At 31.5% G+C, this 25,167-nt stretch overlaps 1 pseudogene; it reads right to left on the bottom strand.

Moving 5' to 3' along the window:
- Positions 1-3,519: 3,519 nt before the first annotated feature.
- The window catches only part of LOC114082941 (serum response factor-binding protein 1-like), a 50,226-nt pseudogene continuing 28,578 nt past the window's right edge, over positions 3,520-25,167 (bottom strand).

Raw genomic sequence — 25,167 nt, 5'->3', positions numbered from 1 at the left:
TATTAAAAAACAAAACCAAAAATTTAATATCAAAAATCCTCAAATAACCCAATCAATAAATGGGCTAAGGGGCTGAACAGTCACTTCACAGGAAATAATATGAATGGTCAAAAAATATATTAAAAAGTGTTAAACATCTGTAGCATTCAGAGAAATGCAAATTAAAACTACCCTAAGATTCCATCCCACTCCATTCAAATGGCAATTATCAAGAATACAAGTGACAAAAAATGTTGGCAAGGATGTGGAAGAAAAGGTACACTCATACATTGCTGGCAAGACTGCAAATCGGTGTAACCACTCTGGAAAGCAACATGGAGATTCCTCAGAAAACTTAGAATGGAAGCAGTTATCCCAGTGCTTGGTCTATTCCCAAAAGACTTAAAATCAGCATACTATAGTGACACAGCCACATCAATGTTTATAGCAGCTCAATTCACAAGAGTTAAGCTATGGAACCAACCTAGGTGCCCTTCAACAGATGACTGGATAAAGAAAATATGGAATATCTACACAATAGAATATTCTTAGCCATAAAAAAGAATGAAATTATGGCATTTTCTGGTAAATGGATGGAACTGGAGACTACCATGCTAAGTGAAATAAGTCAATCTCAGAAAACCAAAGGCTAAATGTTCTATCTGATATATAGATAAAGAGGAGGAGGATAAGAATATAAGTAATAAAGGGGGAAGGTAAGAATAGAAGTTCAGTGGATTAGACAAAGGGGAATGAAGAGAAGAGAGGGGGTGATGGGAATAGGAAAGATAGTAGAATGAATCAGATATAACTTTCCTATGTTCATATATGAATACACAACCAGTGTAACTCCACATCATGTACAAGCACAAGACTGGAATCCTAATTAGAAGTTATATTCCATGTATGTAAAATATGTCAAATATACTCTAATTTCATGTATATCTAAAAAGAACAAATAAAAATTAAAGAGGAGAAAAAATTTAATTGGCCATAAAAGTATTTTTAGACCCTCAGTTTTTTTTTCCATCGATTATCCTCAAACTACTATCACACTGTCCAGTGTACTGTATTTTATATAAGTTAACATCAAGAAGAATAATTCTCCATCTTGTTTTTTTTACAAATTTATTTTGATTTTTCTTATTCTTTGTCATTTCCACATAAAGTTTAGGATTAATGTGGCAAAATAAAAAATGAATTTAACTATGTACTTGATTTGTGAAAGGTTTAAGTAAACATAACTTGAGCTCAACTGAGAAAAAACAAAAACATTCTACTAGTCCTCCAAAGAGATTTATTCCAATTGAAGGTTAAGCAGCAATCTAGTAAAAATAAATAAATAAATAACTTTTCACTAATAAATCATCAAATATAATTACTCCCCCCCGCCAAAAAAAAAAAAAAACCCAGCAGTTTTAGATTGCTATTCTTTTCACATCCTGTTTGCTTACCATGAAGGATAAAGAGACAAGTGAAATTGCTGATTTATACTTTCTTCTTTGTGCGTTCTCTTAAAATGGATAAATCTGAAGTTCATTTCTGGAAAATATGGGAAGAGAAAGCAAAAATAATAAAAACTCATTGTATCTGAATAGCTTGCAGAAGAAATAGATTGCATCTTCATAATCCAGTTATTAAAGGAAGAAATTATGTTTTGCTTAAAGATAATACTTCACAATTTAAAAAGGAAGTACAATAGGAAACTATTGGAAATTGAAAATTTACTTGTGAACAGTTAGTTTTGGGACATATGCTTAAGCAGATGTTTACTGTAAACCTCCTAATGTGCTGTGTTATTTACAATGATATTAATAAAGAAAACACAGTCTGTTAATGGGGAAGGCCATAACAAACAAACAGGAAAGGACCAGTAAAATTAAAAATTATATTGATTATTATAAGATGTTCTATTTCCACTTTTGTGGGTACATAATTCATTCAAGCTAGTAAGCAATTATAATTTTTCATCCTTATGATTTGGAAAAGCAATGCTCATTTGCAATATGGAGGTCAAGCTGTCATTAGTACACATTTAAGGTTATGTTCTTTGAAGCTCATTCTTTACAATCCCTAAAAAAATAAACACTTTTATGATTGTTAAAAGATAAATATATCTTTTGATTTAAAGAAGATAACAGCCGGGAATGGTGGTGCATGCCTGTAATCCCAGTGACTTTGGAGGCTGAGTCAAGAGAATTGCAAGTTTGAGGCCAGCTTTAGCAAATTAGTGAGGCTCTAAGTAACTAAGTGAGATCCTATCTTAAAATAAAAAATAAAAATGGCCTGAGGATATAGCTCAGTAGTAAAGGGTCCCAATATCCACTTAATACCAAGTTACCACCCAGCCCCCAGAAAAGATAACAAAGTATTTGATAAAACTCATTCACAAGACCAATATAGATAAAGATAAAAATAAAGATAAATAAAGATCAATATTTCCTCATTGATCAATAAAAGAACCTAAATTTTAGTTCCATCAAAGTTTGTAAGATTCCAGTTATTATTGAGACAAATGAGAGATTTTTCCTATCCCTGCCCCTATGGGGTCTTCTGTTCTTAAATGAAAAATATTCTATTTTGGTTATCTTGTCTGTGTTTTTATGGTCTATCTAGATAAAGAATTTCAAGGTTTTCTCACAGGGAGAATGAGACATATTTAGCAAAAATTAAGATTTATAGTTTGTGGGAACCGATAGTTATGTGTTATTTTCAAATAAGAAGAAAAAAAATAAGTTTTTTGAGGCATAATTGGGAGATGTAAGTAAATATTTTAATTATTTCCAAGTCTCCAAAGATCTTTGTGTATCTATCCATACTCTTGCTACTTCAAAAATGTTGACATCACTTCTTTCTCTTCTATTAAAAAATATCTCTAATTTGTAAATACAAAGAAAAAAAGTTCACTCAAAATAATACTTACCAAAGAAAATAGCTATTACTGAAGACATTAGCTAACCATGATTGTTACTCTAAAATATGAAGATATACACTATCAGACTAGAATTATAAATGAGCTTATTGATTTAAACCAGAGTAGCTGTGAGAAGAGGTGATGACAACATCACCAAACAAAAATGGCCACTGAAGCCATTGTTGGGGCACACAGCCCAAGGTACTGCAATGGCACTACACAGTAGAATGACTGACATTTACAAGAGCGGTCCTGGGCCATCAAGAAAAATCTACATATTCTTTTCAGAAAGTTTTGAACAGAGAGGTAAGTGAAACATTTTCGTAAGTTTTTCATTAAAAAATAAAATAACTCAAATTTTCAAACTTTTGATAATTGAAGGAATAAAATAAGTTAGTAGGTATATTATTTGGCTATAACATCTAATTTTAAGATGAAGCTGGACAAACGTGGCATTGCTATGTGTGTATCTACATGATATCCCACTATAAAATTGAAGAGGACGAAGTCTAAAATCAGGATGATTTTAAAATTATGAACAGGAGATGGTCTCTTCTCTCCTATTGTTATTTCATATTTTTTTTAAAGAATAGGACTAATAATTACTTTAGAATGAAAAAATGATCTTACTTTCTAGAACTTTTAGATATAGAGAGGAAAAATGTTGGTTCCAACTTCCTGGCTTCTGTACTTGGCTCTTTTTTGTCACTTCTTACGTTCTAATGGGTTTTCTTGTGTATCTTCTTTAGGTAACACTTGGAGGGATTTTTCTTCTTGAACTGAATAATGGCAACTACTTTCCTTACTTTTCATCTGCCTGGCTTTCCCCATGAAGAAGTCATCACCACTGTCACCGTATCACATATGGAAGATTGTACAACCTTTCTTTTGTGCTGTCATCTAAATATTTCTTTTCTTCTTCATGTTCTTCACTATCCCTGTCACCACCAACCAACCAAAAGACCCTTTCTTTTTTCTGGTTTGACTTATGTTTTCATTTTTGTGTCAGCAGGTGTCTGTTCAAGTTCAGAAGGAACTACAGAATCCTTTCACAAAGGGTTTGACAGAGAGTCTGGAATGTCCACTTCTCTGAGTCCATGTTCCATCTTGGCCACTTTTTCTTTCAAATTGTTTATTGGTTTCTTTGCCAGTATTTTGGTTTCTTTCACTTTTTGCTCACTGGTAATAGTTCCTTCATCCTGTAAATTATTTGCATTACCATTTGAACACAAAATATCTTTAATATAATTTTATTCCAAAGTATTCTTTGATGACTCAATTTTAGCAGTATTTTGTTTTATAGCTTTAAAGATTTAAACAGTAGCTTCAAGACAAACGGTACATGACTTCTTTCAGCATTTGAAACATAAAACTTCACTATTTCAGTATAGTATTTCTTAAATTGTTTGGAAACATTCAAGGGAACAATTGAAATTTGTAAGACATAGTTAAAATTGGTCTGAATTCTCAAAGAAATCTTTTGCCTTCTTAAAAACTAAACTCATATAATAAACTCAGATATATCCATTTTAAATTGCCAAATTAAATGAAAATCACTCTTTCCCACTCTTAATTTGTTTCTTGGAGTAATAATGAAAAACAATAAAAATATTACTGAATACAAATAAATAAAGTAAAATGGCAATTTTAATTTCTGTGCTAATAATGCATTGAATATTATAAACTCTGCTTTTTAGACATGAAAATAGGCATCCTCTAACTTATGAGAAATTTATCCAATTCTGTATTTTTATATAGTATATATAAATAAAAACTATGTGAAATGGCTAACTCAGAAGTACTGTTTATTAGTACATCAATATGTTCAACTTGACTATGTATGTTACATAAAATAAATTAAATATACATGTTAATATTTTAAAATTTAAGAAAAAGACTTTTTCCTCAGATATCAGACACTTTCCATATTTGAAGGCCTACCTTCCCACATTTATAAATATTTGAAAAGAAATTAAGCTTATAACATAAAATATCCTAAAGAATAAAAAGCTTAAAATGAATAGCTATTTATCCCAAATCATATAAGCAAATGCATTAAGTCATTTAATTCATAAATTTTAGCACATCTATATATTTTTTCTTTTCAGAGGAGGGTATAACTAATCTGGCAACTACTCTTTGAGTTGCAGTAGAATCTGATTGCAAATTGAAAAAAATAAATATATAAAAATAAAAATTTCTTTGCACTACTGAATGTGACTCAATTGACATATATCATATCAAAGTTAGTTAGAAAACAATTTGTTAATATTCTCAATAGATAAGTTATCTATGCTACAGATAAGGATCATGATGACAAAAATATTGCTACCTTTAAATAATTAAAATGATTATGCAATCAATTAATAAATACACTTTTATTGATCATAACCAACAAATAAATATTCTTGGAATACCTATAATATTTCAGATGAATATCTGGAAATTTAATAAATTCTAGAAACATTGTTAGGCACCATGTGTGAGATTTAAAAAAGAAACATAGCTTCTGCTTTCCCAAGCTTAAACAATCTAATTAAGAGGACTTAATTATTATGACAATAAAATAACACAGTAGTGCTACGCTGGTTTATATAGACAACTCATAACTTCTATAATACCTGAAGTCCCCTCTTAATGAAGATTTAGGAATTATCTAATGTTATGTATTCATAGTTTGAATGTCTACAACCAATGTTATAATATTTAAGACCTAAGTGTGCCTAGAGCAGAGCCAACCCTTAATAGATATTTAATGATGATCAATTGGGAAAAGATTTTATATATGTATATATAATATATATATATATATATATATATATATATATATATATATTATAATTTAATATAATATTTACATATATACAATATATATTATATATTACATATATATTATAAATGTAGACAATTCATAATATAGGCTAATTGCTTTAAATGCTTGGTATAGACTGACAGCTTTCAAATTTCTATCTCCAGCTATAACTTGAGAACAGATTCATGTATTCAGCCACCTACTTGATACATCTTCTTGGCATATCATGACAAAACTCTGGTTTCTTTCCCAACTGGCTGCTTCTACGGTTTTTCTCATCTTATTGTAATTCCCACTCTTCTGGTTGCTCATGCCTAAAATTCGAAGGATTTGTCTACCATATTCTTTTTCCCTCACCTTTTACACAAATTGCTTGTGGCTCTATCTATCTGCAAAATACACACAGAGACAATCCGTTCTCACCATCTCTACTTTTATAGCCTTCAACCAAATCACAGGTCTCATGTGTTGGCACATGACTTCTTGTGGTCACTCTATACCAGAGAACACACTTTGTGTCTCTGGGTTATAATCCCAAATCCAGTTTATACTATGTGGTAGTAACCATGTCATCAACACTGGCTAAAATAACACTGTTTCATAAGTAGGAATACAATTTTGTTTAAGAACAATGGGTTGAAAATAAATAGCTTCTGAAGTTTGTATTCATTTAGCTGGGTATCTATTTATCTGGTATGTATGTGCTATATCTACTTTGCACCATAATGGTATTTTTGTATAGACACTTTAAAAAGTACTTACTGCTTCTAGTTTTTATGAAACAAAAATTTTGGTTCAGCTGGCTACTATATACCATAGTCAAACATCATAGAGAATGAACTACTCCTGTGACATTGAACATTGTCAGCGTTAAGACAACTTAACAACGTATTAAAAATAAAACAATAAACCCCAGCAAAATAAATAGAGCATAAAAATATTGCCGATTAGGAGAAGGTGCATGGAACATCTAACTTTTTGGCAAAATCAATCTAAACACTGAGAAGATGAGTCTGTCATTTTTATCTGATGCAATAATGACTTTGAAGGAGGAGTAAAATGATTACCAGAATGTTTGAACAAGGACTCCTCATGATAGTAATGAGAAAAAACAAGAGCCAGTGATATCAAATAGCATAGCTGAAGTCAAAGCTAATGACAAGTCAATACCACTTGAAATGCAAGCTCTTAGAAACTTAAGCCTCTTCCCTTTTCTAAACAGGAATCTTTACGGGGATTAGAATAAAACCATTAATAAGAATATTATCAATCATTTTCTGGAAGTATATCTAAGTTGCCCACCTAGAAGAAGAAGGTCAAATTTTTTTCAAGTAATAATTATAATACGATTACTATAATGCTATAATATGTTATTATAAGAACTGAAACTTTCATTGAATTAAATATTATTTAAACAAGGCATTAATAATCTTGAGAATTCATTCTAGAGGATTTATATTATACATGTGATATATTTATATGTAGGGATATAGATCTATAGGATATATAAGAGAATATATATGTATGTATAGAGAAAAATATGTAGGGAAAATATTTATATACATATACATACATGGTACACACAAACACATACGTATACATGGTATACACTTTATGTACATCTGGTCATTCATAATTCCTTATATTTAGCCTCTAGCTATGTTTATTTAATTCACCTTAGAAAGAAATCCTTCATTTAACTTTTTGAACTCAATTATTTTAAATTTTGTTTTTGGTACTAGGGATTGAATTCAGGGGCACTTGACCACTGAGCTATACCCCCAGCCCTATTTTGTATTTTATTTAGAGACAAGGTCTCACTGAGTTGCTTAGCAACTCACTTTTGCTGAGGCGAGCTTTGAACTCACTATCCTCCTGCCTCAGCCTCCCGAGCTGCTGGGATTACCGGAGTGTACAACTGCATCCAGATGTTGCACTCAAATTTTAATAAGAGCTAAACGGGATATAAGCCAAACGTTTAATTTATCAACAGATTAATAGTCCAGACATCATTCAAGATCACTTAGGTAGTTAATAATAAGCTAGAATTCAAAATCAGGCTTCTGAATTCTGTCTAATATTTCCAATATTTTTTTTTCTAAACCACTTTTTATCGTTTTCATTTGTAACTCAAATCCAAATACTTTTGAACATTATAAACTGTACTGCACTTGATTCTAGCCAAGAGACCAAGAATTGATAACATTCTAAATTGTGTGTAAAGCCCATTTCAAATCTCTCTGGAGAGAAATTAAATATCAACATTAAAAAAATAAAATTAGGGCTGAGGCTGTAGCTCAGTGGTAAAGTGCTTGCCTCATATGTGTGAGGCACTGGGTTCAATCCTCAGCACTACATGAAAATAAATAAAGATACTGTGTGTTCATCTACAACTAAATAAGTTTTTTAAAAAATAAAAATTTTAAAAAAAAACATTTACTTTGAATTTTAAAGGACTATTAAGTAGTCTCTGTGAATAGCTTTTATACCTGCATTAAAAAATCCTCATAATATTGGGAGGTATGAAGGAAACCATTGCTTCCTCTGTTTAAAACTTACATATGTTTGCCATGAACATTCTTAGGTAACTGTGGTTTTCATACACTTTCACAGTTTTTTCCATTTCAAATAAATAAAAAAGTAAAAAACACCTCATCATTAAATAGTAAAATTTTATTTTGACACATGGCTGTTTCTTGTGAACACAAAAATATTTGATGCTCAATCTTGAAAAGAATTTTGAAAATGTTTCTTTGAATTGTAAACAACAGTTTAAAAGAAATCTCTATGTGCAATATTAATCATTTGAAATTTTGCCTACAACAAAGTGAATCTAAGTGAACTGGTAAAGGTAAAAGGTCAGTAGCAGTACTTTTAATATTTATAGGGCTTTATTTCAATTTTAGGTTTTATTTAACAATATAAGTCAAGAAACTAATATTGCATAATAATAAAAATAATTAGCAAAATAATAAAAACGTCTATTTGGATCAGAAGAATTGTGGTAAACTATATTCATGGATATTTTGGAGATAATAAGACATTTAAGTCTCAATTATATCATCATATATAAACTCATTTTACATGGAAAAAAATAAATGAATTATTTTTCACATGAGGGAAAAAGAACTATACTTTCCTGTATTCTGTCTAAGGAATTTTCCTATATGTACTGAATTTTCATGTTAGATGAAATACTGAACATTGGGCATATATGAATTTAGCTTTGTGTAGAAGTTAAATAAGTCTTAGAAATTTAATTTGGTACACACATAAAACATTATATGTGAACATTACTGTGGGGCAAGGTAAAATCATTATATAAAACCAATGATATCATTATATAAAACCAATGATTTCATTATATAAAACCAATGATTTCAAAGTTAACAGAAGCTATAATAATCCAAGCTAACCATTTCTCAATCAACTGGAGAAAATAACAGCTTTGGGGAATAGGTATTTTCAGCAATTATTATTTCTTTTCAACTTTACAGAAGGAGCACCCCATCAATGCTCTATTTCACCTACGTCATCAGATCTGCTTTTAGGGAATGGTGTTATTTATCTTCAGTTAATAATTACACCTTCCTATTTCCTGGAGTGGATCATTCCCTATTTTATTAGTTCCACAACATAGAATATATATGTTCCATAGTCGCTTAAGGAAGACTAAATTCACCTAAAAATCAAACAACAAAGGAAAAGTGGAAAATGATGCTGATCTCCATGTACTTATAATGAATTCTAGCAATTAGAGGCTAAGATGACTTTCCTCTAATAAGAAAAGGAGTTAAAAAAAATTGCACTTTTAATAGCCATAGGGAGACAATAATATGACAGGAAGAAATGAACACTAGAAAAAAATCAAGGATAGGATTTAAAAAATTGTGACATACACAATTTAACTGAATAGCTTTTATGTTATGTATCACTATTTTATGAGTATTTGTATATTATAATTTGGTATTGGTGGTGGTGACAGCAGGAAGGGGAGCTGGAGAGGAGCCTGGAGTTGAATGCCAAGAGAGAACAGAGCAGCAGAAGAGGACACTATAGGGTTCCACATTAGCCCTTAGTTTCCACAAGAAAAATAACAGAAAAGGTGATGCATGTGGAGAAAACAAAAGTTCCAAAGACAAATTTCGCTCCAAACATCTCCTCTTGAGAAGTTATGAGAATTATCATTGTTGTTGTTTTATATCAATTTGACTTGCTTGAAAGAAGAGTAAATGAACAAGGAATGAGTAAGGCAATCCCATCAGGACCATGGTCATCCACATGCAACAAGGGGAGGCCCTTACACATGCATGGTCATTTTTAATCATTTGTGACCACCCACTCAAAGAGCTTCCCAAGAACTATGCATCAATCTATCTATCCATCTACCATTCACCCGAAGAGAGAATGGAGTACTTCCTGTGAGTCTTAAAATACTATAACTTTTTTTTTTTTTGGCAGAAGGAGGGATACAAGGAATTGAACTCAGGGGCCCTTGACCACTGAGCCACATCCCCAACCCTATTTTGTATTTTATTTAGAGACAGGGTCTCACTGAGTTGCTTAGTGCTGCTTTTGCTAAGGGTAGCTTTGAACTCACTAGCCTGCCTCCCAAGCTGCACTGCACCCAGCTAAAATACTATAACTTTATGAGTTCATTTTATACCTTCCAGTTTCAAAAAGAATTTAGGAGATCACAGATAAAATGCAGCAATAGAACATCAAAGTAGGCAGATAATATGTGAAGGAATTAATATACTATTAATAATGAAAAAAGACTAATAATTATATGGACCATATCTTAGAGCATACTATTCCATTTTAATTACACATATGGTTACACATAAAACCAAGGCAATGAATTGGTGTAAGTTACTGATGAACAAGAGGTGTTATAAAGAATATTCAAACCATCCAAATGCATATAGATTTTTTTAGAATTAAAGTGCACATTTAATTCTTGGCATTATTTATTGTACATGGTGCCTATCCAAAACAATATGGTATAGTTAATTATAACAAAACATTGGCAGGACATAAATTAGAGCAAAATAAATGAGAGTAAAACCAGAAAAGTATAGAGAAAAATCAATTAATACAAAATCTGTTCTCAAGTTCAACCATCTTTTGCAGGTATTAGCAAAACATGGGTAGAAATTAAAAAGGGAAACAGGAGGCCAAAGCAAGAGTTACAAATCCAAACAGCAGATGATCTGGATAAATGCACTGACTGTGCCACATAATATTGGTGTAAACTGATCAGCTCTTTGAATTCATTTTGAGGTCCATTTTCCTCATTTGCAAAAAGGGGCTAAAAATATACTTTCAGAAGGTGAATACAGAAATTACTTGAGATAGTTAAGAAAATGATTTGAAAAGAATAGCAACAGATTCTTGGTTCTAAGTAGTAAGGTCAACAAACTAATTGTTCTATAAACATGAAATGCTATACTAAGTTTGACACACCATTAAGGACCTTGCAAGTGCAAAATCACAGGAAAGCAAAGTTCATAAATTATCAAAAAAATATTTTTCATTAGTGATATTGAAACTATGAGGAAAAGTCATTATACATTAAGTTGATAAGTTTTCTTTCTCTTCAATGAAAAAGGTAACAAAAAACGTAAGCAATGCAAACAGGGAACTTTTCAAAAACCAAATGCAATTTCTGACAAATATTCCCTTTTGCAGATTTTTTTTTTTTTTTTTTTTTTTAGTCAACATCATCACCAAGAGCAGATTTAGTTACTACAACAAGGTTAGCATTAGGTCTATCAAAGACACAAAATGCTGGTGAGGAAGTGGAGAAATGAGAAGTCTTACACAATGTTGGTGAGAATGCAAATTAGTATAGCTAATACGTAAAACAGTATGGATGTTCCTCAAAAAACTGCAAGCAGGACTACCATATGATTCAGTAATTTTTGCAGGATCAATGTATGCAAGAGAGAACTGCACATCCATATTTATTGCAGAACTATTCACAATGGCTAATATATGGAGTCAACCAACATGCCCATCTACAGATGAATGGATAAAGAAATGGTAAAATACAAACACAATGAAATATTATGCAGTCTTATCATTTGTAGCAACATGGTTGGAAATAGAAGTTATTATGTGAAATAAGCCAAGTACAAAAAGACAAATGCTGCCTGTCCTTACTCATATGTGAAAAGCTAAAATTGTTGATCTCATAGTAATAATGAGTTAGTAATCCTGTTGACATTTTTAATTTCAAGAGAATCTCATTAGGGTCCAGTTTTTGACTTAATAAAATACAAAAGACTTCTGGGTTTAACATCTGGGATGTGATGGGATTTTTCCAAATACAGCATCTGTTTTCCTCCTACCGCTGTCCCTGTGTTCTCTACTATAGTCAAAGACATCTCTACCCTCTGCTACTCAGGGTCATCTGACCCTGTGAAGTCTCTGTGTTATGATTTTATAATTTTCCCATCATCTCTTCTTCTTTCTCTTCTGTATTGTTGAATTTGTTTCTTCCTTTACATAAACTTTATCAAACTCCTAAATTTTGGATTTCTTTATGGATTGTAAGGATTATAATGGCCTAACTGGTTTTTCTGTCTCCAGAACCAGTAATTCAAAAGAAATCAAAGAACTTCAGATAGACACTCAAAAGTTTTCATTATTGGCATTTTTTTTCTCTAATGTCGTAATAAATTTCAATGAGTCTTGAACTCTATCCATTCATAGTTTTATACTGAATTTCTTGAATACTTTTTCTATTCTTCTATCTCAAAATCTTTTTGCTTTTAATTTTTGTTTGTTTGTTTGCTTTCATAATGCCTTCCTTAACTGGCCACCAACGCTTCTCACTCCCTCTCCCTCCAATCAAAATTTACCCATATTTTAACTCTTGGTTTATATATACCAATAAAATGAAGGAGTTATTTGAGAAATGGTTCATTATAAATATGAAGCAGGAAAAGCATGAGCCCTGAAATTAATTTCCTATATTAGAAAGGGAAGGGATAATGGAGTCCAAAATGGGGTCTAAAAAGTATTAAATGTTGGCTTAAAGTAGTTTTAATAAAAAAAAAACTGAGTGTCAAAAGGAATAACAACACAACAAAATCAACCATGACATCATAAAACTGGCTGTTCAAACCAGGACCCATATAAGAGTGAGATGAGACATTAACACTAAATACAATGGGACTAATGGTGAACAAAAGGACAGCCAGGGAATTTGGTCAATACCTGCTGTCTCCAAGTGCTCTTTATTTTATCTTAAACCTATTCTTCTGGCTTCACCCCAAATTATTCCTTCAGGTCCTTTTTTTTTTTTTTTTTTTTTTAAGTGAACAGACATCTCTACATTGCTAGCTCTAAGGAACGAGTTCTGTTACTACATTTAAACAGTTCTACATTTATACTACATTTCTCTCACTTGAAACACGGCATCTGACTCTTCCCCTTCCTGGTCTATCATCAACTTCTCACAAGTTAATTTCTCCTTTCTCCTCGACCTACTTTCTTTATTTGACTTTCAGATCCCATACACTCTGGCACACAAAGTAGACCTAAACATTTCTTGAGCTGAAACAAGGAAGATGGCTCTGAGATGATGAAAAGTATGTGAACTTTTTAAGCAAAGTACAAGATCAAATAATATCAGGTTAAACTTGTGTTTTCTGAAGCCTACACTACAAACTAAAACAATAAGAACTATCTCAGTTTCTGGTCTAAAGTCACAATTACAATCTGGAGCATGAGGATGGATTGTCTGATACAATATGTCTCCAACAGAACTCTGTTCTTAATCTCAGTGTCATTGAATAGTTTTGTAATAACTTTTCATAATGGCATTGAGAACAGTGGACTTCTTAATGTTTCATTTAGGCCACTGCTGTTTAAATGTAATAACAGACCACAAAATTAACACTCTTAAAAAATTTATTCAGAGAGTGTTATGCTAGGAATATGGAAGTTACATAATTTTGCTTAATCACCATAGCAAAGAAATCAAACAGAAATTTCCAGCTTTAAAAAAGAAGAAACAGACTCAAAGGCAGTATCAGTACAACTTGTTGAAAACTTCAGAAAATATAATATAAGTCACTTTATTATTATTTGCTTTTGTAATGATATCCTTCTACATTTTAAAAGTCATCAACGCATAGCTGAATGTTACTTCAATACAACTGATATTTGAAATTCAAAATCTTAAACCTGAAATGAAAACACAAAGTCTCAAGAAATCTAATTAGATGGAGGATAAGAAAAAGAAACTAAAATGTTCACTAACAACATAGAATGAGATTTATCTTTATTTTGATTAAATGATATTTTCCTATAAACCTTTTAATATCTACTTATAAATGTGCACATCAATATTTGAAACATGATATTGAGAGCTTTCTCAGTGCGTAACACATCATTGCAGAAAACCATAATAAGGTGGAGTGTAATTCCTGAAACAACATGCAAATAGTTGACATAGTAATATAAAGGAAAATATGTAAGTAATAGACTTAAAAGCTAATTACCAAAGTACTATTTACCTATGAATAAGTAGGGTAATTTCTTTTCTTTTTTTTAAAGAGAGAGTGAGAGAGAGAGAGAATTTTAATATTTATTTTTTTTTAGTTATCGGCGGACACAACATCTGTGTTTTGTATGTGGTACTGAGGATCGAACCCGGGCACACGCATGCCAGGCGAGCGCGCTACGGCTTGAGCCACATCCCCAGCCCCAAGTAGAGTAATTTCTGTTCAGTGCACTAATTTCTATTTAGTTCACAATGGTGGGAATGATTAAAGATGTACAGTTTACTAAGTGAGCTTTCTTAAATTGCACAGAATCCCCATCCATTATGATATATGCTCCTAAGCATGACTCCTCACTCATGTATTCCCCATATTGTTCAAGAGAATTGCTCTTTAGAGATTGCTAAAAACTAGGTAATGACTCAATCTGGTTTTTGCAAGAGTATGTATGAGATGGTGGTAAATACTATCTTGTTCCCAGATAAAACTACAGAAACTTAACAAGAATCTACAAAGTATGTGTAAAGGATATAACTTTGTCTGTAGTACATCGACAGAAATGAGGATGAGATACAGTTGGTCAGGATGCCAGGAGTCACTGATGAAAAAGCTGTTACTGCTCATGAAGAACTAGACCCAGTCCGGCAAACAAAATAAAGCTAATTTATGTTTTTACATGAGAGTGATATAATGAAATAAAGTAAGTTTCCTACTAGGAAATTTTATTGGTGTCAGGTTTGTGCTGGCAGCCAGAAAAAGAATTACTAAATGTCTCACTTTACTTCCAAGTTGAATTTCATGTCAAAAGTTAAATCTTTATATTCTAAAAACTAAAGAATTTTTTCTACAATTTATTTTTATGAATTTATAAAAATAATTACTATTTTGATAGGAGAAAGCTGAAGAAATAATCATATAATTTAATCGTCCAAAGATATGTATTTTATTAAAAATGTCTTTTAATTAAGCATAAACATAGCAAATAATTTAGTCAAATCAAGCTCTAAAACCTTCCTTTTACTATATAGGCTTTCTAGTAGAAATACCTTTTAAAAAATCGGGCAAAATAGTTAGTTTTCTAATCCAAATGATTAAACATAATCATATTTTAAAAGCCAGATTAAAACATCTAAACTTTTCATGGCATATAAAATTACTCATTCCTATAGAGGTAGTCAGAGAATGAGATCCAGACCTTATATCAGCCTAAAGACTCAACACAGAACACCTGTGCATTCTAAGGAATAGTTTAAAACTCACAGCTTTTTTTTTTTCTTCATCCTGGAGCTTACCTTCTAAGAAAATGGCTGAAGTGAACAATTTGTTGTTTTCGAAGTGGAATCCAAATATTAGTTTTAAAAGGGCATAATTTTGTGGCAAAATTAGAGAATAAATAAAATTCTTGAAACCACTTTATTTTTATGTGCCTATTCAGGATAATATGTTAAGAATAAAAATGGTGGTGAGAGGTACATATGTATTATTTGTTGTTATGTATAATATCAAATGAAAGATGGTAAAATTACAGCTTGATATGAACATACTATATTAGTCATTTTGCCCCTAAGAGGTTTTACCTATAAAGTTGCAAATTATGTTTTCCTCACCCAATCTCAGAGTTAAAAAAAAAAAAACCCAGGAAACAAAGTTAGTAAAGAATTACATAAACCCATAGCACACTTTCCTCTCCTCAGAGAGTCACCTAGAAAATTCATCAAGAGACTATATAGGGAAATAACATTAATTCACTGAGGTAATCTTTCCCTATAATTTTGAAATCATGGCAAGGAGGTACTAAAAGGAATATAAATTTGTATTAAAAGAAAGTGGTCTGTAAGTGAAATAACTCAAATCTATTTGTCATTAAAAATTCTAATTCATTCAAAATATTTCTCCAGATCTTTAAGTTTCCAGAAAACTTTATCAAGGGCATTTATGTTTAATTGAATCTACAGCCATTTCATAATTATATTCCTGTATGTTAATAGGTAAAGGAACCTATATCAATTACCACCTTGTTACTTTCAAGATTTTAAAAATGTACTGCCAAATTTGTCAAGGAATTGCCTTTTTGTAAAATCTAATTAGTGCTACTAATTCTTGGTTCCAAAGTGAATGGATTATTTTTGTATTTAACTTTCAGATATTATTTGTAAGTATTAAATGCACACACAAAAAATCTTTGTTAATCAGGTACACTAGGAAGGCCTTACTATCCTAAACATGTCTAATTATAAATGAATATTGGCAATGAAGATACATCATTTTTCACTTTTGAATTAATAGTGATCCTTAAAAATACAATGCAAAAGCACATCAATATATGTGTAATACCCAATTGTTCTTGATAAAATTGTGTACTTAATACTTAAAGTAAGGGAGGTTGAGTTAGTAGAATTTTGAGAATATGGATTTAGAATTAAATAGATAAGGATGTAATCCTGCATATAATTTGACAGAAAAAAGAAATCTTCAACACAATAAATTTCTTTTTATTAACACAGTAGGTCTTAAATTAAAATGCACCGAATCTGAGTATATAATGTAGAATTTATAACAAATGTTCTTGAAATTTCTTCTTGCTTTCATTTATACTTTTTATTTGTATTTTGCCATGCTCTAATAGTGTACTTCAGGCAAAGCAATGAACTTTTAAATATCCAGTTTCTGCATCAATAAAATGGGAAGAGGAACCCAGGAGAACTACCATGAAAATTAAGAGTTAATATATGCAGGCTCTATCAAAGAGTCTGGCACAGAGAAGAGGCTCAATAATAACTAAAGTTATCATATTATTTATGACTGATGCTTTTAGGTATGAGATTGGACCTCCTAGTATAATAAATAATATGGAAGTCTGAGATGTGTAGTCTGTTTCATAAAACAGGATCCTTGCTATCAAATTGGCATTCAATTGAAGAATATCAAGGAAATTATATCAACTGCATCAATCAGGAACATTAATATTTGTAGTTAAACTGTCACCTTTTCCATGGAAGTCTTCCTTGGTTACCAGTAAAAACAATGTCTTCCTCGTTTAAAAATTTCAAAGTACCTATAATAACTTATTTTTACTTAAAACTGTCTAAATCAGTTCCCTTCTATGATACTGAGAGCTTTTGCAGAGTAGGAACAATCAATTACATGACACACAGCTATCCAAAAAGAAAGGTGTAATAATTGGCTGCTTGATGTGTGTAAAATATAAAGACAATGAGGTGAATCTGCAGGCCATGGCTTCCTCTAGTTGTCTTGCTTCCAATCTTTACTACTCTTACAAATCCTCCACTCTGTTTTCAGCTTTACCTTTCAAGAAAATGTCTGATTACTTAAAATTCTTGGTATCCACATTTTCTAAAAGGCTTTTAAAATGTTTTCTCATCTACTATTTTGGCCATCACTTCAACCTCATCTGCACTCCATATGCTGGCTGTGCCACTAATTCACTGAAGAAATATGTACTCATTGCTGGCTTTAGGTTACAAACAGTGCATTAAGCATGAGACAGAACCATAATACCCTATTCTGAAAGAAAAGAAGATATGTTTAAGAGAATTAAATTTAAATGTACTACATATAATAGAAATGCAGAGTACTGAGTGTTCCACACAAATCATGCCATGTATTTATAGATCTGCATGATTTATTTTATGATGTGTTCTACTTAACTAGAATCCCCATTCCTAAGCAGTTTATATTTATTCCTTACATTCTAACTCAGTGTCCCCACCCCGTGAAGCCTTCCCAAATCATGTAAGAAATCAAATCAACTGATCTCTTCTCTAGGTTTCTACATAGTATATACATAGAAAGGCTCATGCTTATTTCCAGAACAACAACAGTATATGCTTTGACAGAAGGAGAGAAATCTATTCATCATCACAGTAGACTGTAAATTAAAATGTACCAAAGTTGAGTACATAATATAGAATTTAAAACAGATGCTCTGAAAACTATTTATCTCTTTCATTTGTACTTTCCATTTTTCTTTTTGCAAATTTGATGACTAAAAAGAAGATATATGATCATTAATCAACTGTGAGACAATCTTATATTGTGATGAGCAGAACAAACTGTTATCAAACATAACACAAACCTCCAAATTATATTTTAATATAGTGAGGTTCATCAGAAATCAGATAGCATCCACTATGTATTGTGGGAGGCCAACCTTACTGAGTTACACTCCCCGGCTGGGTGCTGAAGCTCTCTGTCACAGAAATGTGGCACCCTTCTTGGGTGCAAGGGCTGGTGTCTCGTGCATGGGTGTGTCTTGCTACAGCCCCATGAGTGAAGCTATGCTCACCTGTTCCTTTGTAATATAACCCCTTGCCCTGTTTAGGATAGAATCTTCCATGGAAGTGCCTTGTGTGTGTCCCCTTCTCTTACTGTTTGTGTCCCCTTCTCTTCCACACCTTGGGTGTGGCCTGCTGACAGTGGACATCATGAAGATAGACTCAGCCCCCTGAAACCTGACCCCTTGCCTCATTTAAATAGCTTCTCCAATAAAAGAGGTCAGCATGTGCCCTTGCTCTCTCTCTTTCTGCAGACCCGTAAGGTCAGAGGAGCCGTCACAGCGACCCCAAAGAAAAAGGTATTTGTGTCTCTTGTGTGGTTATTTTGTGCAGCCCAGTTAGCTCAGTTTAACTGGAGTGACCCCTGAGCCTTTTAGTCACAAGAACAGAAACCCGGCAATGTATCAGACATATACCAGGTACTGGGAAAATGAATTGAGTAAAATAGTCTGTTATCTTAAAAAGTTTTAAGTTGCAGGAATAGCATGAAAATAGACTTATAAAATATGATAGCAGAACTATAAGGGTCTATATGGAGTGTATGGCACATAGTTTTTTGGGGGTCAGAGTGTAATTCTAGGGAAAATTTCCTAAAACTAGTGATGTTAAGAACTAAGTCTAATGCCTAGGTCCTTGATCCACTTTGAGTTTTGTGCAGGGTGATAGATAAGCATTCAATTTCATTCTACTACATATGAATTTCCAGTTTTTCCAGCACCATTCATTGTAGAGGCTATATTTTCTCCAATGTATGTTTGTGGTGCATTTGTCTATTATATAACTATATTTATGTGGGTTTGTCTCTGTGTCTTCTGCTCCATTGCTCTTCATGTATGTTTTTGTGCCAATACCATGCTGTTTTTGTTACTATAGGTCTGTAGTATAATTTAAGGCCTGGTATTTTGATGCTTCCTGAATCACTTTTCTTGCTGAGGATTCTTTGGATATCTGGGCCTCTTATTTTTCCAAATAAATTTCATGACTGCTTTTTATTTTTTCTAGGAAAAACATAATCAGAACCTTAATAGGAATTGCATTAAATCTGTATAGTGCTTTTGGTAGTTCAGCCATTTTGATGATATTAATTCTGTGTACCCAAGGACATGGTGGATCTTTCCATTTCCTGAGGTCTTCTTCACTTTCTTTGTTTAGTGTTCTGTAGTTTTCATTGGAGAGGTCTTTTATCTCTCTTGTTAGGTTGATTCCCAAGTACTTTATTATTTTTGAGGCTATTGTGAATGGGATAGTTTTTCTGATTTCTCTTTCAGCTGATTGGTGTATAGGGATATAATTGGTTTGTGGGTGTTAATTTTATACCCTGCTACTTTGCTGAATTAAGTAGGCCCAACTCTCCATCATATCAGCTTATAAACCAATTTCCTCAATAAGACTCCTAGAGAGCAAGAAATAAAATCAAGCATCAAGAAATGGGATGGTATCAAACTAAAAAAAAATTCTTTATTGCAAAGGAATAAGACTATAAAAATCTTTGGTAGATAGGCCAAGGGAAAACTTCCTTTGGAAAAACAAGTAAATAGAGGTTTTTCCTAGAAATTTAAGTGAGAATGTAAATTTACTGTTTTGTTATTATATCTTTGATATCATATGTTGAAAAACACTTCTTCAGAAAATTATGAACTGCCTTTTGATTAAGAAAAATGTTAAATGCATTTGCTTCTTTTATAAGAGACTAATTTTGTTAATGTACTATAAGAATAAAATTTGACAATTAAGGAAAAGCAAACTTATAGTCTTTCCAATGCTCTTTTAGTTTTATATTTAAATTTAATTCAACCCAAATCACCCTAACCCTTGCCACAAATTCAAAGGATATGCAGACTATATATTATTATGCATTCAAGGAATATAGAGGCTATGAATTTTGGCTTTCCACAAGGCCAACAATTCCACAGTGGTCTTTCATAATAACAGGGAAAAACAGATAAACAATGATAGTTACATAGCAACCTTGTAAATATAAGAATTTTATCACTGGGTCTCATTTCTCTCTGCTGATGAGATTTAAGAATAACACAAAACAAGCTTTACATAAAGATCAAATAGGAAAATGTTCCTTTCTAATTAACTAAATCAAGAACTCAGAATTATAAGAGGGAAGTATTCTAATGATTAGTGAATATATTTTGTTCTTAAGCTCTTCATACCCTGAAAATAAACTGATTACATGTAATGTATTCTTTTTATATTTTTTTTTTACCCGAATGGAGCACAACTTTTCATTTCTCTGGTTGTACATGATGCAGAGTCTCATCATCATGCAATCATACGTTTACATAGGGTAACATTCCACCATCTTTCCCACATTCACTTTCCTCTGTCCAGTCCAAAGTTCCTCCATTCTTCCCTTGCCCCCCATCCCCATTATGGGTCAACATCCACTTAACAGAGAAAATATTTGGCCTTTGGTTTTTTAGGATTGGCTTACTTCACTTAGCATGATATTCTTCAACTCCATCCATTTACCTGCAAATGCCCTAATTTCATTCTTCTTTAAGGCTGAGAATATTCCATTTTGAATATATACCACAGTTTCTTTATCCATTTATCTATTGAAGGGCAACAAGTTTGGTTCCACAGTTTAGCTATTTTGAATTGAGCTGCTATAAACATTGCTGTGGCTGTGTCACTGTAGTATTTTGATTTTTAGTCTTTGGGGTATAGATTGAGGAGTGGGATAGCTGGGTCAAATGGTGGTTCCATTCCAAGTTTTCTGAGGTATCTCTATACTATTTTCCATAGTGGTTGCACCAATTTGCAGTCCCACCAGCAATGAATGAATGTAACTTTTTCCCCACATATTCACCAACACTCACTGTTGCTTGAATTCTTAAGGTCTCCATACCCTGCACATAAACTGATTCAATGGCAAAATATGTATGAGAAAATATATATTAGCTCACAATTTGCGAATAATTTGAGACTATAAAAATGACTATTCAGAAAATATCAGCAAAAAAATTAGGTAGGCAATGTTAATTTAGTACATTTAATAAAAAGGATTATATATCTTGAGAAAGAAAAGATATATCAAATGGATTCTATAAACTTTCTATGGGGGAGGAAAGGCCAAATAAAAGGAATAAGTGTAACTCATACTGAAGAATCCTTTCCTATACCAATATTCACTCAAATTAACTGAAATAACATTATCCTATTCAATTCTTTACAATCTTTTTTAAAGGAAGAAAGAAGAAAGGCTTTGATAACTATTTTAATTAAAATACTGTTATGGAATTTTCTTGCTTTTATCTAACTCAAATTTAACAGTGAAGCACACATGCAAAATTACCCTGCAATTAAGATAATTATTGGTACCAAATGTTGTTTTAAGTTCAATAATATAACAGTCTCTCAGACATTTAGTGGTATGTCCTTTGGTAAATGGAAATTTCTATAATATAAGAGCGGTGAGAAGATCCTAAAATTATGCCAGTGAAAAGTTAGGCTTAAAAAAAATCAAAATATGAATCATGTTATACAAATTTTATTTTAAGATACTAATTTATGTTACTATAAAACTGAATAAAATGCTGACACCATCATGTTAAAATGTATTGTGTTGGCAGTAGGCAAAGGATGATGTCAACCATGAATATCATCATCCACATTCCCAAATAACATGAACATTTTAATTCTAGAATTTAATTTAGACTATATGCCTAAAGTTATAGTAAAAATAAAGAACATGCTCAAGAGGAATTATTAAACACATATGAGTTAGTTTGGTAATTTTGACTCAAATTAGTCTAGCACTTTTAACAAATTCATTAAAAAACATGAGAAATGCAAGCTTAGACATATTACAATTTATTAATGTGCTATGTTCTTCACAAACAAACTCATAAAAATTAGCCTTGAGCAACTCTTAGGAATATTCAAATAAGTAATACCACTCATACACAAAATGTGGGCTGACAGGAGACATAACAACATACCCACATAAATCCTAACCTTCACAACATGAATTTTTTCAAGCAACTATTGTGTGCCCATCTTTGGTATTTTTAACAGCATATCTTCAGTAACCCTGCAAAAATATAGCATATAATGAGGGAAACAATTAATTTTAGAGTTGTGGCATAATGAAAAGTATTTTCATTTTTTAAAGCACAGTAAGTTTTTAATTGACAAATATTTCATCTTCTACTGCCCCTTTTCCCAAACCTCAACATACACCCCAATTTCATCATCAAATCCAAATTTTGAAACTCAAAATAATTATTGTCCTGTTGCTATTTTAATGATTGATAACTTGTTTCCCTACTCCTTTAATGGTTAAGTTCAGTAATACTTATTAATTAATAAATAGCATGTTTTATTTCCTGTAATATAAGCTTCATAAGCTACAATTAAAGACTAGGTATGGTTTTGTTAAATGAAGATTTGTTCTTTATAATTAAAGAACAACAAACATGTCAAATATCTGATTATATCAGCAAGCAGGGCTATCTTCTGGAACATTTATGAAAGAACAGAAAACTAATCAGAAACAAAACAGATTTGAGCTTTCTAAATATATATCCTTAAACCATGAGAACCATAAAATACTATTCCATCAACCCCATTGATACTGAAAATAAAAATATTCTCTTCTTTCAAAAAATTATATGGTACACAAAAAACTGATAAACACATCCACAAGGGATTAAAGATTTCAAATTACTTAACAATATTCCAGAAAAAAAGTGATAAAGATATTACTAGATCTTAAAATTGTTTTCAACATCTAAAAATAACTTCTAATAACATATAAAATACATAAAAGTCCCTAAGGGAATTTTATTCTGAAAAGACTAAAAGGAGAGTTTAAAAAAAAGAAAATTCAGAGGAATTCATCTAGTATTTTTAAGCAAATATGGTCGAAACTATAAATGGACATGCTGACACAGCACATTTTTTTCAGATCATCTCTAAATATAAAACAATGATTGATAAGATTTTTAATTATTTCTCTAGATCCTACTATCAAATTTTATAAATATTAAATAAAAACAATTTTTGACATTTTATTAGGCACAGGATCACCACTTCAAATAACAAACCTTTTGATTTCAGTCAGCCAACACGCCTTACAAATTTTCATATAATCAAAACTCAGATTTTCTTCTCCTTTTCTCATTTTTACAACCTATGAGGAATAAAGCAAAATTTAAAAAGATGCTTAACTCCAGAACAAATATACTTCATTTTGGGTTTAATATTAATCAACTAAGTTAACTACTTTGAATAAAATTTTGCTTAATATTCATAATCTGATTAAATCAAATTTCTTCCATAACCATGAAGGAATAAATCAATAGTCTCCAAATGAGTCCGAGGGCTTAAGGGAAACAAGTTATGATTTTTTTTTAAACTCACAGCATTCCCAGAAGGTGCTATTTTAGTATTACACTTATATATTCTTGGGCTTAGAAGATAATAAAATAAAACTTGGGTTCTCTGAGATCAGAGACTGTCATATTCATCACCTTTGCATTCTTGTGTTTAAAACAAAACTGGAGAACATTATGCTAAGTCAGACTCAGAAAGTCAAGAGTTGAATGTTTTCTCTCATATGTGGAAGCTGGTGTGGGGGGGAATTAAATGAAAAAGGGGGATCTTAGGAAAATAGAAGGGAACCTAATAGAGTAGAGAAAGGAATCAAGAGGGAGGGAAGAGAGGAGAGCTTGAGGAACTACTATGGAATGAAATCTACTAAATTATGCTTTGTACAAGTATGAATGCACCACAATGAGCTGTGCTTAAATATAACCTTTTAACACACCAATCATCATCATCATCATCATCATCATCATTGAAGGGAGATCAGCAGAGTAGAATGAATGGATCAAATTTATATATATATATATATATATATATATATATATATATATATATATATATATATATATATATATATTGTGTTTGTTTTGTTCTGTTTTGTTTTGTTTTTTTGGGGGGTGCTGAGGATTGAACCCATGGATACATAATCACTAAACTCCATCCTCAGCCCTGCACCCCCTTTTTAAATTTTGAGAGAGTCTCACTAAGTTGTGGAGGCTAACTTTGAACTTGTGATCTTCCCACATCAGTCTTATGAATCCCTGAAATTAAAGGCATATGCCACCATGTCCGGCCTATTATGTATAATTCTAATGCACCAATAAAAATAAATTTTAAAAAGCAACACATACAAAAGAAAGCATTATAGGAATTTATTTGATAACTGAATTAACAAAAGCAAATGTTTGTAAGTGATTTTATTTGACTTATTTATAAAGCAACCCTTGCTTTTATTTTTACAAGCATAATTTGAAAAGAAATTCCATGAACAAAAAGGCAAAATTTGTTAGCACATTCATGCACACACAGATACATACTTTAGATCATCCCATTAAAGCACAATGCTGAACTGTTAAGAACAAAATATAAAATGACAATTCAAGACATGGAAATATTCTAGTCATAAAGAATCACATTTTATAATAGCAGTACAATGGCATGTTATTATTGTGTTTAAGAATGACACTCTTATATAAGTTCTCTTGGAATTGCCAACATCTTTTCCATTTTAGAACTACGTAAAATTCAGTTCCAGTATAGTCTTTCCTATGAAACCTTCAATGACTTCTTCAGTGAGAGATAACCACAAGT

This window comes from Marmota flaviventris, chromosome 5, assembly GCF_047511675.1.
Source record: "Marmota flaviventris isolate mMarFla1 chromosome 5, mMarFla1.hap1, whole genome shotgun sequence".
Lineage (NCBI taxonomy): Eukaryota > Metazoa > Chordata > Mammalia > Rodentia > Sciuridae > Marmota > Marmota flaviventris.
The sequence above is the reverse complement of the archived record's forward strand: the minus strand, read 5'-3'. Positions and strand labels throughout refer to the sequence as shown.